The sequence below is a fragment of the Sus scrofa genome, chromosome 1, assembly GCF_000003025.6.
Source record: "Sus scrofa isolate TJ Tabasco breed Duroc chromosome 1, Sscrofa11.1, whole genome shotgun sequence".
Taxonomy (NCBI): domain Eukaryota; kingdom Metazoa; phylum Chordata; class Mammalia; order Artiodactyla; family Suidae; genus Sus; species Sus scrofa.
In genome coordinates, this window is record NC_010443.5 from 169,979,490 (window position 1) to 169,999,259 (window position 19,770).

Below are 19,770 nucleotides of genomic sequence, written 5' to 3' on the forward strand. Positions count from 1 at the left end.
AAAACATGCCAGTGAAAGTAATTTTAGTTAAGTTTAGGTAACAAAAATAGAAACATGTAAAACCTCTTTAATGTGTATAGTTACTTGTTTAAATTTTTAAAAAATTTCTGATATTACCAATATTTATATCAACATGAACTTTTTGGATAATGGGACTGTTTATCTTAGGTGACAATTTGAAATAATTGTAAGTGTGGATATACATGAATAAGTTTATTTTGATTATAAAATATTAATAACATACTGATAATATTTATTGAACTTGACTGTATGCTTAAAAATATGAAATATTATATGAATCCTCTTTTTAGAAAGGCAGTATAAACTAGAGAAACGTATACTTTGGGGAAGAAGATGATTGCAAATTGTAAAGGGTTCAATTATTCATATACATTTCAATTATTATTAAAATAACTATGGTGGAAAATATGATGAAACAGAATTATTTCCAAGTATAATACCATTTTTGTTTGTTGGAGGACATGAACAAAAGCCATTTAGTACTCCAAAAATTAATCTTACTATATGAAGTAAAATGTCAGTTAACTGCCATGATAGGGTATTCTTTTGTTTAATAGATTATAAAAGACAATTGCCGTTGAAAAGATAGTTTGTTATAGTTTCCAAGAAGAGGAGACATGCCATGCCATGCAGGGCCATGTGGGGATGCATGAGGATAGGTCAGGATGCAGAAGAAATGAGGGGAAAGCATGGTCCAGAACCTTTACTGTGGTTTTCAAGGGAAGGAATGAGAAAGGGAAGCTAAGTAGCTGAGCAAGTTTAGGACTGGATAGTTTAATTTCTGCAGGCAGTGACATGTAGGGGTGGTTCCTAATTGTCTGGTACCTGGTCCTGGGGTGATTTAGCCCTGGGAGATAGTGTGCCAGACTGCAGGAGCCTCATAAAAGATGTCAAAATAGGAGTTCCCATTGTGGCTCAGTGGCTAACAAATCCTACTAGGAATGATGAGGTTGTGGGTTTGATCCCTGGCCTTACTCAGTGGGTTAAGGATTCGGTGTTGCCATGAGCTGTGGTGTAGGTCGCAGATGTGGCTCGGATCCTGGCATTGCTGTGGCTGTGGTGTAGGCCGGCAGCTACAGCTCCGACTAGACTCCTAGCCTGGGAACCTCCATATGTTGTGGGTGTGGCCCTAGAAAAGACAAAAAAAAAAATCAAAATATCATAAAATATGGATAATAAAAGCATGATTAATATACTGACATACCATGTGTTTAATAACCTGTGTCCCTCCATAGAATGCAAGCTGCATGAGGCAGCTCTTTGTCTACTTTATTCTCTGCAGCAGTCCCAGAACTTAGAATGGTACTGCAGCCTGGTGACTATTTGTTAAGTGGAGATCCATAAATTTACTCTTAAAAACAGCAACAACAAACCTACTCTTCTTTTTATGCTTCCATTCTTGTTATCTGTGTTTAAGATCTCTTGGTTTTTGTCCCCGTGTCTCCATCCCTATTGTATCAATTGCTGAATCTGTCACATCTACTACTGAAGTATCTCTGATGTCTATTCTTTGATTAAGATTCTCAACTGATACTTCAGGCCCTCATTAACTCTGACCTGGATTATAAATCTAAGTGCATACTTTGTATTTTATAGCTTTTACTTATCCTGTTTTAAAGTTTCTACAGTATTGTTATGTTCCTTATATTTTGACCCTTGCAGCAGTATTATGAGATCATTATTTCAGTTAACTCCATTTACAGAAGTCTGAGGTCTAGAAGACAAGTAATTTACCCCAGATTAAGAGGCAGAGCTAGAATCTGATTCACTTTCACCCATCTTCTCTCCCTAGTTCCCTTCTCCTATTATACCTTGTTCAATTACTTTCTCATCGTATCATTCCTTTGCTTTAGAATTTCTTGTTGGTTTTCATGGCTTATAAACAAAGTCCAACCTCTTTAGCCTGAATAAGACTTTTACTGTTTGTTTCCAATCAATGTTTTTTTTTTTCCTTGAAAAATTAGGTCCCATATTGTAAACCTCAGCCAAAGTCATCTCTGTGCAATGACTTGTGCACATGATACTTTATATATGAGTTTATGCTCTTCTCAGCATTGGGACTGTTCATCATGGCATATTAGACCATTCAAGGCCCACCTTCTCCATGAACCATCTCTATTGCCTTCACCTTCTTTTCACCCTAGCTGTGAAGAAATTCCTCCCTTTTCTGAACTCTAAACCCTTTTACCTATGACTCTCCTATAACACTTAGGGAAACAATATTGTAATGTAATTATCTATGTTCATTTTATCCATATTTTATTGCTCGTAGGTCCTATGCAGCAGAAGTCAGCACTGAAAAGTTTGTTTTTGCTCACTCCTCTCTGCCTCCCAGCAACTAGCACATTGCTTTGTACATTAGTACCTGATAAGTATGCATTGGATAAAATATTAATCTTCTGAGTGAATTGGGACATTTTCATTGAGAATACAGTTTGCTAAAATTAGCCCAAGCATATACTGAGGATGAGTGGATTAATGAATTACCATAAGGCACTTAGGTTTTATTTGATAACTTTCTAAAATCTCAATATATTCCTATATATTTGCCTTTTATAAAATTCTTAATGAATTAAATACTTTTTATACACTTTGAGTTTTTGAGTTAAAAGGCTTATATTCCACATTTAACACCACTTGAAACTTTAAGTACCAGCAAATATTAAAGCCCAGCCCTTAGCAGACAAAAGATAACTTGAGAGTAGAAGTATCACAACAAACTTGCATTTTTTAAGATCCTTGTGATGCATCATATAAATTATTTTCTAGTACTTGTCTTATCTTGTCACTTGCTGTGAATACTTCTGTGTTCTATAAAATGCTACAATCCATAGTATTGATTGGGAAAATGCACTTACTACACAAGTCTGAAAAAGAGGTATTATTTCTAGAGATATTACACAATTTTCAGCACTTGACAGGCTCTGATATTAAATGGAGATGGGGTTGGTATTTAGTACCTACATTATTTTCCTATAACTTCTATAACAAATTACCACAAATTTGGTAACTTGAAACATCAGAAATTATTCTCTTACAATTATGGAGGCAAGAGGTACAGAATCTTTATCACTGGGCCGAAATCAAGGCATTGGCAGGGTGACATTCCCTCTGGAGGCTCTAGGGAGGATCCATTCCTTGCTTTTCAGCTTCTGATGGTTGTCAGCATTCCTTGGCTTCTGGCCTCATCACTCTACTCTTTAAGGCCAGCATCTTTAAATCTCTCTCTGCTCTGTCTTTATATCACTTTTTCTCCTATGTGTAGTTAAGTCTCCTTCTTACAAGGATACATGTAATTACATTCAGTCCCACCTGGATAATTGAGGCTGTTCTCTCCATCTCTAGGTCCTTAGTTTTATCACATCTGTGAAGACCTTTTTTTCTTATAAGGTACAGTTTACAGGTTCCTGAGGTTAGGAGCTGGTATGTTTGGGGGAGCATTAAAAGCATACCATAGTAAACTAACACAGCTTTCTAAAGGAAGGTGAGTTGTAGCTTGATTTTTGACTATAGCAATCAGAATTTTCATTTGTGAAATCTTCCTGGTGGAACCTTTTAGTAATGGGCAGAATGACTTAGTTTAACCCTTTGAAGCTGTGCTTTATTGAATGTCAGCCAATTAATACATTGTGAAATCATACTCTTCAAAATTTTTCTTTTGAAAAATTAACAGGTTAAGAGACATTCAAGTGTAGCAGATTCTTATAAAGCTTTCAAATGATATAACATGCTGGGATAATGATTTCAGTTCAAAAACCGATTCTAGGAAATAGTAACATGGTAACATGCCATTCACTTTCTTATTAATTGTAGAAGTTGCAATCCTACCAGCAGATCATTAATACTGTGGAATGTAAGAGCAGTACAAGTTAATTTTTAAGTAAACTTTTTATTAATGCATAACATACATACAGGAAACTGCAAATATCAAAAAGGTGCAACTTGATGATTTTTCACAAAATGAGCAAACCCATGTTAACAGCACCTAGATAGAAATACAATGTTACTAGCACCCCAAGAGGTCAGCCTTGTGCCCACTCCCAAACATTACACCCAACTCTGACTTTGGTTGCCACAGAGTTTTACCTATTTCTTGACGCTTATGTAAATAGAATCATGTAGTATGTTCTCTTCTGTGTCTAACTTATGATGTTTAACATTTTATCAATGTATCAATGTTTTTTTGCATGTACCAGTAGTTCTTTCATTTTTTTTTGGTCCTTTTTTGTCTTTTTAGGGCCACACCTATGGCATATGGAGGTTCCTAGGCTAGGGGTCTAATCAGAGATATAGCTGCCAGCCTACACCACAGCCACAGCAATGCTCGGTCCAAACTGCATCTGTGACCTACACCACAGACCACCACAATCCTGGATCCTCAACCCACTGAGAAAGGCCAGGGATCGAACCCGCAACTCCATGGTTCCTAGTCGGATTCATTTCCACTGCACCACAACAGGAACTCCGTTCTTTCATTTTTGTTAGTGTGCAATTTTTATTTTATAAGTATATTACAATTTACCTCTTGGTGAATGACATTCGTATTTCCATTTTGGGGCTATTACAAATAGTGGTTCTATGAACATTCTTGTTAATTCTCTTTGGTACACATATATAAGGATATCTATGGGTATATACCTAGAAGTGGAAATGCCATCTCAAGGAGTACAGTGTATATGATTTTAGTAAAGACTGTCAAATAGTTATATAGAGATTGTACCATTTTAAGTTGTTGCCAGTAGTGCATGAGCATTCCTGTTTTCATCATCTCATCAGAATTTGATATTGTCACTCTTTTTAATTTTAGCCAATCTGATGAGTAGGTTTTGATATCTCATTTGTGCATTTGATTTGCATTTCTCTGACTGCTAATGAAATTGAATACATTTTTATATCCTTGTAGGTTATTTCTATGTATTCTTTTGTAAGTTCATAGTTTTTTTCTATTGAGTTGTTTTTGTTGTTGTTTTTGGTTTTCTTTTGCTTTTTAGGGCTGTGCCCATGGCATATGGAGATTCCTAGGCTAGGGGTCGAATTAGAGCTGTAGCTGCTGGCCTATGCCACAGCCATAGCCATGTGGGCTCTGAGCTGAGTCTTCAACCTACACCACAGCTCACAGCAATGCCGGATCCTTAACCCACTGAGCGAGGCCAGGGATCAAACCCACAACCTCATCGTTACTAGTCAGATTCATTTCTGCTGCTCCACAATGGGAACTCCGAGTTGTCTTTTATTTTTAGGAAAATTTATTTGTAGTTGGTGCAGATTCTTTGTTGAGTGGATGCATTGCCAATATCTTTTCTATTTTTTTTTTTTTTTTTTGTCTTTTTAGGGCTGCACCTGAGGCATATGGAAGTTCCCAGGCTAGGGGTCGAATCAGAACTGTAGCTGCCACCCTACACTACAGCCACAGCAACATGGGATCCGAGGCACGTCTGTGACCTACACCACATCTCATGGCAACATCAGATCCTTAACTCACTCAGCAAGGCCAGGAATCAAACCCACATCCTCATGGATACTAGGCGGGTTTGTTAACCACTGAGCCATGATGGGAACCACTATCTTATCCATTCTGTGACTTGCCTTTTCAGTTTTTCTTTTTCTTTTATGGCCACCCTGCGGCATATGGAGTTCCTGGGCCAGGGATCATATCTGAGCCATAGTTGTGGCAATGTTGGATCATTTAACCACTGTGCTAGGAGCAGGAACTCCACCTTTTCATTTTTTTTAGTTGTGTCTTTTGATGACCAGAAGTTATTAATTTCAATATGATGTAATTTATCAATCTTTTCTTTCATAATTAGCACATTATATAGCCTGCTTAAGATTTCTTTGCCTGCTCCAAGTTCATAAGTCATAAAGTTGTCTTCCAAGTTTATCTTCTAGAAGCTTTATTTTAAAATTACATTTAATCGAATAATCCATCTGGAATAAATTTTTACATATGGTTTGAGGTAAGTATAAGATTCAATTTTCCTTATAGATGTGCATTATAATTGTGCCTTTCTCATAAATTAAGTGGACATACATGTTCAAGTTAATTTTTTTGTGCAATTTTTAAAATTTCCCTAATACATTATTTTTTTTCCTACTATGCAACGTGGTGACCCAGTTACACATGCATGTATACATTCTTTTTTCTCACATAATCATGCTCCTTCATAAGTGACTAGACATAGTTCCCAGTCCTACACAGTAGGATTTCATTGCTAGTTTTATAGAACTTATTTAACATATATTATGTGTCAGGAATTGTGTTTGGTACTAATGATATAGATACAAATAATAGAGATTCTCTCTCCTGGAAATGTCCTTGAGTGGGGAAGATAAGTTATATGATAATGAAAAATGCCTCTATCATATTAACAACTACATGTTGCAGGGTAAAGAAATGAACTCCATGAGGAAATGAGGAAGAATCTGCTAGAGGAGGCAACATTTGAACTGGGTTTTCAAAAATGAGTAGGAGTTTGATGAATCCATTCTATATAAAGAGAAAAATGTGTTAAAAGACACAGGTTTGTCAAAGGGTAGATGTATTCATAAAATGGAGAAAGGTTTGCCATAGGAAGGAAGAGTGTGTGAGGAGATGGAGAAGAATCGAGGAGACAAGTGGACAGAGATAGGACTAAAACATTTTAGGCAGAATGGACCACACTTGTAAAATTCAGTAAATATAAATGAACATGGCATATTTATCAAATGGTGGGAAATTCAGTATGGCCAGAAGATAGACTGTGTTTGCATGGGGGAGAGATGAGAAGGAGGAACAGAGGAGGGATGAGGAGCAAATGGAGATGAGGATGAGATTATGGTTGAGCTTATCCCTAAGGAACCTGGGGAGAAGGGAGTGTTCAGCCAGGGAGTGGCATAATCAAATTTGGTTTTTAGGAATATGACCCTTAGGAGTCTGGAGAATAAATTGGTAGGTGGAAGATTGGTGGAAGGAAATCTGTTAAAATAAATGCACCTTGGCCATGGCATGGCAGTGTGATGGTGAGATAGTATCAGATGTGGAATTAGTCTGATTATATTCAAGACATCTTGGTGAACCAGGTATGAAAGGCTGGTGTGATAGAGGACTCCAAAATTTATAGTTTGAGGGAGTTCCTGTTGTGGCACAGTGGTTAACGAATTCAACTAGGAACCATAAGGTTGCGGGTTCGACCCCTGGACTTACTCAGTGGGTTAAGGATCTGGCGTTGCCCTGAGCTGTGGTGTAGGCCAGCAGATACAGCTCCAGTTAGACCCCCAGCCTGGGAACTTCCATATGTCAAGGGAAGTGGCCCTAGAAAAAGAAAAAAACCCAAAAAATATTATAATTTGAGAGGCTGAGTGAATAACTATTCACTATGCTATCAACTAATATAGCAAATATAAGGAGAAGGTATAAGGAAAGATATGGTATGATATTATGTCATAATGGTATGATACATTAAAATGAGATGCTGGTTAGTTAAGTAGTTGGAGTTACATAGGAAGAATTAAAAACGTGTGTAGAACTCAGAAGAGAGGTCAGGCTGTAAAAATGTATTTGAGAATTATCAAACATATGTGTTTATTTTTTTAATTAATAAATTTTATTACATTTATAGGTGTACAGCAATCGTCACAACCAAATTTTACAGCGTTTCCATCCCAAACCCTCAGTGTATCCCTCCATCCCCCCAACCTGTCCCATTTGGAAACCATAAGTTTTTCAAAGTCTGTGAGTCAGTATCTGTTCTGCAAAGAAGTTCATTGTGTCCTTTTTTTTAGGAGAATCATCAAATATAGAAGATAGTTGAAATCACAGGAATTGGTGCAATCATCCAGGGAGAGTAGGTAGAGCAAGAGGAGAAGAATCAATCCAAAGTAACTTGAACACCTAAGAGAATAGGAAAATAAGCTTGTGAAGGTGAGATTTTTCCTCTACCCCTGTCTATGGTTTCTAATTTTCCTACATAACATTATTTCTTGTATGATATAAGATAACAACACTGCTATAATACATAAAAGCATATGATAAAAAGTAACACTCTCCCTGCCCGTCCATTCCTCAAAACCAACATATGTTTAACTGTATATTTTAGTTGTTAAAAGTCTAAATTTAAGTTTGAGTAATATGCTTGTTCCTCTGAATTTTGATTTACCTTCTTTGATCATGACTGTGTGCTATGCACAAGTCTAAGATTCTCACCTTGTGGCGTGCCCTATATAATCTTCTCCCTTTGAGGGCTGTTAAAATCTGTAAATATTGGAGTTCCCGTCGTGGCGCAGTGGTTGACGAATCCGACTAGGAACCATGAGGTTGCGGGTTCGGTCCCTGCCCTTGCTCAGTAGGTTAACGATCCGGCGTTGCCGTGAGCTGTGGTGTAGGTTGCAGACGCGGCTCGGATCCTGCGTTGCTGTGCCTCTGGCGTAGGCCGGTGGCTATAGCTCCGATTCAACCCCTAGCCTGGGAACCTCCATATGCCGCAGGAGCGGCCCAAGAAATAGCAACAACAACAACAACAAAAGACAAAAAAAAAAAAAATCTGTAAATATTATGCGCTATAACTCTAATCACTAGGTTATTAACTAGTTGACTCTTAGTAAATGCAGTGGAGATTGTCTTGGGTGGACCTGACCTATTCAGATGAGCTCTTTACAGGGGGACTGGGCCTTTCCAGAAAGAATTCTCTTACTAGCCTTGAAGAAGAAAGCTGAGAAAAGGGAGCCATATGGCTAGGACCTGAGGAAATTCTAGGAATGGAGAGTGATCCTTTGCTGACAGCAGCAAGAAATCAGGAACTTCAATCATTCAACTGCAAAGTGATGAATTCTGCCAACAATTAAAGCTTGGAAGAAAACTACAAGCCTCAGATATGATTGCAGGCCTGGCTGACACTTTGATTTCAGCCCCGGGGGGAGAGGGGGGGGATCCTGAGCAGAGGATCAGCTAACTCAGACATTTATCCATGAAAAAGTATGAGATAATAAATTTGAATTGTTTTAAGCTTGATAAACTTAAAATAATTTTTCATGCAGAATTAGAAAACTAACCAACTTTTAACTTTTTAGCAAATAAAAAGATAAATATATAATTTATTTACTTTATCTCTACTTCATTTTTTAAATGTTACATTAATTTTAGTTTTTCAAGTGCTTAATTTTGTTTGCTTAATTCCTTTTGCTTCTATTTCTTATTCTTTTAAAATTTAATGTCGATATCTATTAATGTGAAAGAAGAATATTAACAATTCTACTCTTTTTTTTTCTGCCAATTTATAACTTCCACCTGGAGTGAGACGTAGTGAGGCCTGATGGTGGGAGAATAAACCTGGCTTCAGGCTGGAGCAGCTGCACAATGATGAAAATATTGTGTAATGAAAACACAGTGCACCTGCTCTGGGTGAATTATTAGATAAAATTCCATAAGCAATGTGAGTTAATTGAAATAGGGTGTATTTACTCTCTAGTTAATGAAACAACTGGACCTTTCAGGGATGCTGTGCTCCACCTATGAAATCGTCCCCTGAGATGCTCAGGGGAGACAAGTAAAAGTTGCCAGGAAAAGGCTAAGAGAAATTAAATGTAGGAACTCTGCCTTGGAAGCTAAGGGATAATTCATGTTTATCTGATGATGAGAGACTAGTGAAGTGTAATTTAACTGGGAAGATAAGCAACAGCTCCATCTAATTGGGAACACCCAGCGTTATTGGATTTTCTGACCCTCTTCTATTTGCTTGAATCTTTTGCTGTTAAAAAGCCCCATTTTACAGAGATCTTTGGAAGTGTGGTAATAATGTACTACAGTACCACTTGCTATGTATGAAAAGTCTCTTCTATAAGCGAAATTTTGTTATGGGTTGGGTTCAGGTTGATTCTAAAAGTTGACACAGTATTTACAATGACATGGAGGTGTCACTGTTTTTGAGTTGCAAGTAGAAGAAACCAATTCTAGTCAACTTAGGAAGAAGGTTTTTTGTTTTTTGTTTTGGTGGAAGTACCTCAGGGAGTGCATGAAATTGATGGAAAATATAGAAAATCAGGCTCAGAAACATGGTGCTATCACTAAAGTAAATGGATTGTGGATTTAAACTCTTAGGGAATCTGATAGGTCCTACTCTCAAGGCCTTGGGAGTAGAGGAAGGATCTGAACTCTCAGAGGGACTCTTCAGGGACCTCTTTGACTGTCATCAAGGGTTGAGGCTAGGGCATCTGGGTTGCAGTTGCACCAAGGCTGTACCCTATGAAAGAGAAATAGTCAAATGCAGTAATTGTTGAGAAGGATGCCTGGATGCCAGGCAGTGAGAAAAAAAAGTGCTGAGGATCATAGGCTCTCTAGCATTATACAACCCGAGGAGAATCTGTGTCCTCTTCAGGGCTACAACAGGCTAAACTGAAAAGGGATATGGAGGAAAAGCAAAGATGTCATTAAACTAGACTTAAATAAAAGCAATGTCCCCTTTCACTAAGCTAGATCAAAAAAGTACCTCTAAATCTGGGAATTTACACCTTTTTGCCTTAAAATATTCCAAGTAGTGAAGAAAGACGGGAGATTTCAAAGTGTTTTTGCTTGCCTGCAAAGTTTTCTCCAACATCTCTGATTAATTTTGGGTTCGGTGCCTGCAATGTTACTATAACATGATTTCTCTTAACTTGTGCCTGCATAATAAAACTTGTCTATGTTATTGTCTGTCCCCAATTCAATAAATTATGCGGCACATTCTGTTTTATTTCAGCTTCATCTCTGACCAGAAACCACACGGAGGGCACATTGCTCTCATTATTTGCCATTGTACTTATTTCTTTTAACTTTCTTGTACTCCTCTGTTGTAGGGTTTGCCGAAAGTGCTACCTGGATTGCAAAGTTCTTTTTTTCAAGTTACAAAATGTTCAGGAAACTACTTTCTGCATTTTGAAGAGCCTGGTTTTTCAGACTAGTTTTTCCCTGGGACAATTAAAGCTGAGAATTGGTAATTATCTTGATACTTCAATAGGAAAATCCTCTTGGCTCAATTACATGGAAGTGGATTACTTGGCTGTAGTTTGAATAGTTGCATTTGCTCTTCTCTTCACTTTGCCCAAAAGGCCTTTAGCATAAAGTTATTTCCAAGGGAGGTGGATCCTAAAGAGGGTACCCTCTTTTTGGAGATTGTGAACATCTAGTCAGGATGTAGTTGTGTTTTAAGACCTGGGAAAAATGATTACCATAAGGATAATGTGATTGACTTGTCTATCATCATTTTAAAAATTAATCATGTAGTCAATTGCAACTTGAGAAAAGAAAATATTGTCAAATTTGATTTTTTCTTCACATTTAAAAATTGAAGTATCTTCCAGTTGTTCAAGAAAAGTAAAGCCTGTATGATTCATTTAGGCACATGTAAGCCTAGAGGTGGGAGACTAGGTAGTTTCATCTCAATGTGCTCATTTAAAAATAAATAAAAGCTTAATAAAATCATATCTGACTAGACATTAGCATTCTAGGTATTTCTGCTTTTAAGGTGCCTATGTAGAAATTGTTTCAATGATTTAAGGAAAAGAAAAAAAATTTTTTTTTAGGGATAAGACAAGAGAGTCTATTTTTTCTTTAGTAGGTCTCTCACTTTTTTGCCTTTCTTTTCTTAAGCCAACTTATTCTCTTCCTTTTAGAGAAACCTGAAGGTCATCCATGATCTCCCTTTCTGCCTCATCTTCCTCAGTGATCAACTCTTGTGTCATAAATATCTCTGAAATCGATCTTGTGCTCTACTTTCTTACTGCCCAGGTTCAGACTTATTATCTTTTTTTGAGACAACCATGATTGAAATTAGTGTAGCCTCTTCTGCTTTCTTTTGATTGCTGTTTGCATGGAATACCTTTTTTTATTCCTTACACATTCAGCTTATGTGTGTCTTTACATCTAATGAGTCTCTTGTGTCAGTATATAATTGGATTTTTTTTTTTTTGTCTTTTTAGGGCTGCACCTGAGGCACATGGGGGTTCTCAGGCTAGGGGTTGAATCAGAGCTGCAGCTGTTGGCCTATGCCTCAGCCACAGCAACACCAGATCTGAGCCACATCTGTGACCTACACCACAGCTCATGGCACCGCTGGATCCTTAACCCACTGAGTGAGGTCAGGGATTGAGCCTGCGTCCTCATGGATACTAGTCAAATGCGTTTCTGCTGAGCCACTATGGGAGCTCCCCAAATTGGATCCTTTTAAAAATCCATTCAGACTGTCATTTGATGGGAGTTTAAACCATTTATTTTTACATTAGTTACTGATGGGGAAAGACTATTGTCAGTTTTGTTAATTGTGTTCTCTGTATCCTGTAGCTTTTTGTTCCTCCTTTCCTTTCTCATTGTCTTCCTCTGTGTTCCACTGATTTTTTTTGTAGTGATATGCTTTTTAAAAAAAATTATTTTTTAAGGGCCACACCTGTGGCATATGGAAGTTCCCAGGCTAGGGGACAAATTGGAGTTGAACCTGCTGGCCCATACCACAGCCACAGCTACACCAGATCTGAGCTGCTTCTGTGACCTACATCACAGGTTGTGGCAACACTGGATCCTTAACCCACTGAGCAGAGTGAGGAATTGAACCCAAATCCTTGTGGACACTGTATCGGGTTCTTAACCCATTGAGCCACAACAAGAACTCCTAGTGATGTGCTTTGATTTCCCTCTCATTTTATTTTCTGTATATTCTATAGTTATTTTCTTTGTGGTCACCATTCAAACTATATAAGCTGTCTTAAAATTAGATTTCCTGTTTTAAACTGATAACTTCAATTGCATTAAAAAATTCTACTATTCTACACCCTTCCTCCACTTTTATGATATTGTCACAGATTATATCTTTATATATTATATACCCATTAACATATATTTTTGCTTTTCGAAATTTTTTTGTCCTCTAAATTCTATGCTTCAATTTACAATAGTAAGGCTATGATATTAGTTATGTATTTACCTTCACTGGAGAACCTTATATTTTCATTTGACTTTGTATTGTTGTTTGCTGTCCTTTCATTTCAACTTGAAGGGATCCCTTTAACATTTCTTGTGGAGCAGGTTAATTGTTAATGAATTCCCTTGGGTTTTTAAAATTTAGGAATGTCTTATTTGCCTCTTCAATTTGAAGGATGGTTTTGCTGGATAAAGTATTTTGATTGACAGTTTTTTCCTCCTAGCATTTGGAATATGTTATTCCATTGCCTTCTGTCCTGCTAAATTTCTACTGAGAAATCCACTGATAATCTTATGGAAGCTCCCTTGTATGTGATGAATTGTTTTTCTTTTGCTGCTTCCAATATTCTCTCTTTGTCTTTTAATTAGATAGTTTGGTTATAATGTATTTATGTGGTTCTCTGTGGATTTATCCCAGTTAGATTTTTTTTTTTTCGCTTTTAAAACCTGTATGTTCATTTCTTTCCTCAGATTTGGGAATTTTTGGCCATATTTTTTCAGAAAAGCTCACTGCCCTTTTCTCTCTTTTTTCTTCAGAGATTCCCATAATGCCTTTATTTGTCCGCTTGTTTGTATCCTTAAAGTCTTTTAGGCTCCCTTTACTTTTTAGATTATTTTTGTTTTTTTATTTTATCTTTGTATTTTACTTAAAAATTTATTATAGTTGATTTATAATTTTCTGTCAACAGGTGCTGTACTTCAAAGTGACCCAGTCATCCATATATATACATTTTTTTCTCGTATTATCTTGCATCACATTCTATCACAAGTGATTGGATATAGTTCCCTGTACTATACAGCAGGACCTCATTGCTTATCATTCTAAATGTAATAGTTTTCATCTACTAACCCCAAACTCCCAGTCCATTCCACTCCCTCCCCAACCCCCTTGGCAACCACAAATCTGTTCTCCATGTCTGTTAGTCTGTTTCTCTTCTATAGATAGGTTCATCTGTGCCATATTTTAAATTCCACATATAAGTCATAGCATATGGTATCTGTCTTTCTCTTTTTGACTTACTTAGTATGAGAATCTCTAGTTCCATCCATGTTGCCACAAGTGGTGCTATTTTGTCTTTTTTTATGGCTGAGTAGTATTCCATTGTAATGTACATCTTCTTCTTCTAACTTTTTTTTTTTTTTAAGGGCCACACATGTGGCATATAGAAGTTCCCAGGCTATGGGTTGAATTGGACCTGCAGGTGCTGGCCTATGCCACAGCCACAGCAACGCAGGATCTAAGCCATGACTGTGACTTACAAGCACAGCTCACAGCACCACAAGATCCTTAACCCACTGAATGAGGCCAGGGATCAAACCAGTCAGATTTGTTTCCACTGAGCCACAATGGGAACTCCCGGTATCATATCTTCTTAATCCATTCATCTGTCAGTGGACATCTAGATTGTTTCCATGTCTTGGCTATTGTGAATAGAGCTGCAATGAACATTGGGGGTGCATATATCTTTCTGAATGAAAGCTTTGTCTGGATATATGCCCAGGAGTGGGATTGCTGGGTCATATGGTAGTTCTATATTTAGTTTTCTGAGGCACCTCCATACTGTTTTCCATAGTGGTTGTACCAATTTACATTCCCACCAACAGTGAAGGAGGGTTCCCTTTTCTCCACACCCTCTCCAGAATTTGTTATTTGTAGATTTACTAATGATTGCCATTCTGACTGGTTTAGGGTGGTATCTCATAGTGTCTCATTATAGTTTTTTTTTTTTTTTTTTGTCTTTTTGTCTTTTGTTGTTGTTGTTGTTGCTATTTCTTGGGCCGCTCCCGCGGCATATGGAGGTTCTCAGGCTAGGGGTTGAATCAGAGCTGTAGCCACCGGCCTACGCCAGAGCCACAGCAACGCGGGATCTGAGCCGCGTCTGCAACCTACACCACAGCTCACAGCAACACCGGATCGTTAACCCACTGAGCAAGGGCAGGGACCGAACCCGCGACCTCATGGTTCCTAGTCGGATTCGTTAACCACTGCGCCACGACGGGAACTCCTCATTATAGTTTTGATTTTAATTTCTCTGATAATTAGTGATGTTGAGCATTTTTTTGATGTCCCTGTTGGCCATCTGTATGTTTTCTTTGGAGAAATGTCTTCTTAGGTCTTCTCCCATTTTTCTTTCTTTTCTTTTTCTCTCTCTCTCTTTCTTTCCCTCCGTCCTCCCTTCTTTCTTTCTTTCTTTCTCTTTCTTTCTTTCTTTCTTTCTGTCTGTCTGTCTGTCTGTCTTTCTGTCTTTTTGTCTTTTTAGGTCTGCACCCTTGACATATGGAGGTTTCCAGGCTAGGGGTCCAATTGGAGCTGTAGCTGCCTTCCTATGCCACAGCCACAGCAACATGGGATCCAAGCTGGGTCTGCAACCTACACCACAGCTCACAGTAATGCTAATCCTTAACCCACTGAACGAGGCCAGGGATTGAACGCTCGTCCTCCTGGATGCTAGTTGGGTTCATTAACTGCTGAGCCACGACAGGAACTCCTTCTCCCAGTTTTCAATTGGGTTGTTTGTTTTTTTGCTGTTGAGTTGTATGTGTTGTTTTGTGTATTTTGGAGATTAAGCCCTTGTTGGTTGTATCATTTGGAACTATTTTCTCCTATTCTGTAGGTTGTCTTTTTTTTTTTTTTTTAATGGTTTCCTTTGCTGTGCAAAAAAGCTTTTAAGTTTGATTAGGTCCCATTGATTTATTTTTGTTTTTATTTCTGTTACTTTGGGAGTGTAATCTAAGAAAACATTTGTACAGTTGATGTCAGAGAATGTTTTGCCTAAGTTCTCTTCTAGGAGTTTGATGGTGTCTTATCTTATGTTTAAGTCTTTAAGCCATTTTGAGTTTATCTTTGTGTATGGTGTGAGGGTATGTTCTAGTTTCATTGATTTGTCTGTGGCTATCCAGTTTTCCCAGCCCTAGTTGCTGAAGAGACTTTTTCCCATTTTATATTCTTGCCTTCTTTGTTAAAGATTAATTGACCATAGGTGTCTGGGTGTATTTTTGGGTTCTTTATTCTGCTCCACTTGTCTATATGTCTGTTTTTGTACCAGTACCACACTGTCTTGTTTATTATACCTTTGTAATATTACCTGAAGTCCGAGAGAGTTATGCCTCCTGCTTTGATTTTTTTTCCTCAAGATTGCCTTGGCAATTCTGGGTATTTAATGGTTTAATATAAATTTTTGGATTGTTTGTCTAGTTCTGTGAAAAATGTCATGGGTAATTTGATCAGGATTACATTGAATCTGTAGATTGCTTTGGGTAGTATGGCCATTTTAACAATTCAGGAGCATGGAGTATTTTTCCATTTCTTTGAATCCACTTTAATTTCCTTGATTAATATTTTATACTTCTCAGCATATAAGTCTTTTGCCTCCTTGGTCAGTTTTATTCCTAGATATTTAATTTTTAGGGAATCAGTTTTAAAAGGAATTGTATTTTGTGTTCCTTTTCTAATATTTCATTGTTAGTATACAGAAATGTGACTGATTTCTGAATGTTAATCTTATATCCTGCTGCTTTGCTGAATTTGTTGATCAGTTTGAGTAGTTTTTGTGTAGAGTCTTTAGGGTTTTCCATATATAGTATCATAGCATCTGCATACAGTGACAATTTTACCTCTTCTCTTCCAACTTGGATATGTTTTATTTCTTTTGTTTCTTCAATGGCTTTAATTCAGCTTGTGTCTCTGCAAATGAATTTTCTAATTTTTCTTGGCTCCTTTTATTTTCTCGTCCTTTCTAAATTAATCTGCATTACTGTTCATATCTACTTTTAAAAATTTTTTTAGATTATGATTGATTTACAGTGTTCTGTCAGTTTCATATCAGCTCTTAATGCCTTCATATTTGCTCATAATTCACTATCTCCTTTTTGAACTCAGTGTCTGTTAGAGTGCAGAGGTCTGTTCATTGTTTGCTCCTTCAGGGGAATTCTCCTGTTCTTTTAACTGGGAATGGTTCTTGAGCTTCTATCATTTTGCTTATATTTTTCTTATTCTGTGAGTTTAGGGAAAACAACTACTGTGGTTATGTACAAGAGCATCCCTGGGTAGTTTATGAGGGCTTACTATTTTTTTGGCATGAAGGCTGCTTTTGGCTTGGATGCTTGCTCTCTCTTTCCTCAGTGTTTGCAGGCCCTTATCCCCTTGCTAGCCGTGTGTCAGTGTATGGCCTGTGCTTGCTTCGAGGTAGAGGGAGTCATTGAGCAGGGCCTGTAGACTGTGCCTGGCTGCTGAGCCCTTGGCAGTGTTGAGAACCTGCAGGGAGGTGGCATAGGCTGCACCTGGTTGCAGGGCTCTGGGAAATGGCAGTGACATTGAGGGAGGTGTAGCTGGTTTCCAGAGCCTTTGGCAGTGGCAATAGCAGGGCATGTGCATTCCAGGGGTGGGAAGGCAATGGAGCGTGCTCGGTTACAGTGCCCTCCTCTGTGGTAACCTCTGAGGTGACTGGGGCTGCAGGTGGTGCCTGTTCATGGACCTGTAGTGGTGGTGGGCCACACTCACCTCTGTCATCTGAGATGCTTGTGGGGATTTGCCCCTGCCATAGCTCAGCTCACGCAAGAGCCACTGCTTCAGAGCCTGCACATGCACAGAGAAAGATATTCCTGTGGCTACCGCCCCCCTTCTCCTCTCGCCTTCCTCAACAATGGTGTCTTGCTTCTCCTGCAGGTGCAGGCCTCCTCCCAAGATCCCTTGGCTGTGGCACTCTGTTCCTCAGCCCTTGGAGTTCCTCTTGTGTCTTAGCAGGTTGAGAATCTGACTATTATCCATGAGGATGTGGGTTTGATCCCTGGCCTCCCTCAGTGGGTTAGGATCCAGTGTTGCTGCAAGCTGCAGTGTAGGTTGCAGATGCGGTTTGGATCCCATATTGCTGTGGTTGTAGTGTAGGCTGGCAGCTGCAGCTCCAATTCAGTCCCTGGCCTGGAAACTTCCATTGCCATAGGTATGGCCCAAATAAATAAATAAAATATTTGTACACCACTGTCTTAGCTGCTTAGTTCCCACACAGCCAGCCCTAGTCCTCTCTCCAGAACTGCCATCTGAAGTCTCTATGCCCAGCCCCCTCCTGAGTGTCTCTGGCTGTGGTGTCCCAGGTGGTTACACCAATGATCTGTGCAGCTCTCTTTCTGCTTTTCCCTCCTAGTCTGGCTGCTGCATTTTTCTCCAAGGCTTTGAGGTCCCCCCTTCATCCTGGCTGGTGCAGATTCCTTTCCCTTTTCACAGCCCCCTCTCAGGAGTGCTGGTCCTGTCCTGGTTCCTTTTTTTTTTTTTTTTTTTCCTCCTCTCTTTTTTTTTTCCCTTTTGTTCTACTCAGTTATGCAGAAGGTTTCTCACCCTTTTGGAGTTTAAAGGGCTCTGCCAATGTTCCGTAGATGTTCTGTCCAAATCATTCTGTATGTATATGGTTTATTTTTATGTTTGTGGGAGCAGGTGAGCGTCACATCTTACTTCTCCTTCATCTTGATCCTGCTCCTCCTCATTCTTTTTCTTTATATTCCTCTGAATCTATGAATTCAAATAATTGATCTAAGTTCTTGATTCTTTCTTTTACTTGATCACATCTGCTATTGAAGCCCTCTAATAAATTTTTCAGTTATTTTATTTTTCAGCTCTAGAATTTGTGTGTGTTTTTTTTTTTAAGTTTATATCCCTTTATTTATACTCCCATTTTTTCGGCCACTCCCACAGCATGTGGAAGTTCCCAGGCCAGGGAATGGACTGGAGCCACAGCAGTGACAACACCAGGTTCCTAACTGCTAGACCGTCAGGGAATTCCTACTCTCATTTTGTTAATGCATAATTTTCCTGATTTCATTTACTTGTTCTCTTTTAGCTGACTGAACTTCTTTTTAATAGTTTCAAAAAATTACTTGTCAGATAGCTCATAGATTTGCATTTCTGTAGGACTGGTTTCTGGTGTAAAATTTCCTACATTAGATTGTGCCATGTTCCTCTGTTTCTTTTTACACCTTGTAATTTCTTTTTGGACTTAGGCATGTTAAGAACCAACCACCTCTCCCAGTCTTTGTGTATTGGCTTTCTCCAGGAGTATACCTTTGCCATCCAGCCTGGCTAGCAGTTCTAGCACTTCTCAAACTTCTGATTTCTCCTCTCCCTAGTGTCTTTTTGTAGAGCTACAGATATAATGTGCTTCTTGCCTCTTTTCAGTGGTTTCCAAAGTCTGGCACTGGTATTGTCAGCACTCTCAGTATAAGAGTTAAGCAAGACTGCATCTGGCAAAACAAAAACAAGTACCTTGGATAGCCTCTGTACAAGCCAGAAAATTGGATGCCAAGTCCACTTTTTATTTCCATGTTGAAGGAAGAGAACTGGTATGGAGTTTGCTCCTGAATACTCTGTACTATGCTGTACAGAGTGAGTGACATGAACAGGTGTGCCAAATACTACAAATTTTTCTACTCTGGTCAGTGAAATCTCTTCTTAGCTTTACAATGCCATGGGTTGTGTAGCTTCTCAACTGGTCTATAGAGTTCTCACAGAGGAATTCTCGTTCATATGTGGTTGATAATTCAGTGTCTGTGAAAGAAAGTCTGTAGCTTCATAGTCCACCATCTTTCTAGGAATGACATTTTAATGTAAAAGTATTTTTAGGGTTTATTGTCTATTGTTTGTAGATAATGATCTCTTATTCTATTGTATTACGAAATGAAACACTTCGGAATTTATTTTAATGTTCCATTCACCTGACCTGCACTGTTTCTGTGTCAGTTTATCCTAGGGGAAGACAGCTCACTTTGGGTTTCTTTTTTGGGGGAGTTTCTTTCCTTCTTTCTTTCCTTTTTTTTTTTTTTTTTTTTTTAAGTCAACA

The 19,770-nt window shown here is 38.3% G+C and overlaps 1 long non-coding RNA gene across 3 annotated transcripts in view; it reads left to right on the plus strand.

Annotated features, from left to right (window-relative positions):
• The window catches only part of LOC102162695, a 706,046-nt gene that overhangs the window by 63,690 nt on the left and 622,586 nt on the right, over positions 1 to 19,770 (plus strand). For 2 of the 3 annotated variants that reach the window (XR_002338915.1, XR_002338918.1), the window contains exons 2-3: positions 7,783 to 7,921; positions 10,828 to 10,964. This is a non-coding gene — a long non-coding RNA (uncharacterized LOC102162695). The remainder of the gene's footprint in view (positions 1 to 7,782; positions 7,922 to 10,827; positions 10,965 to 19,770) is intronic. The other variant, XR_002338916.1, reaches the window with a different exon arrangement.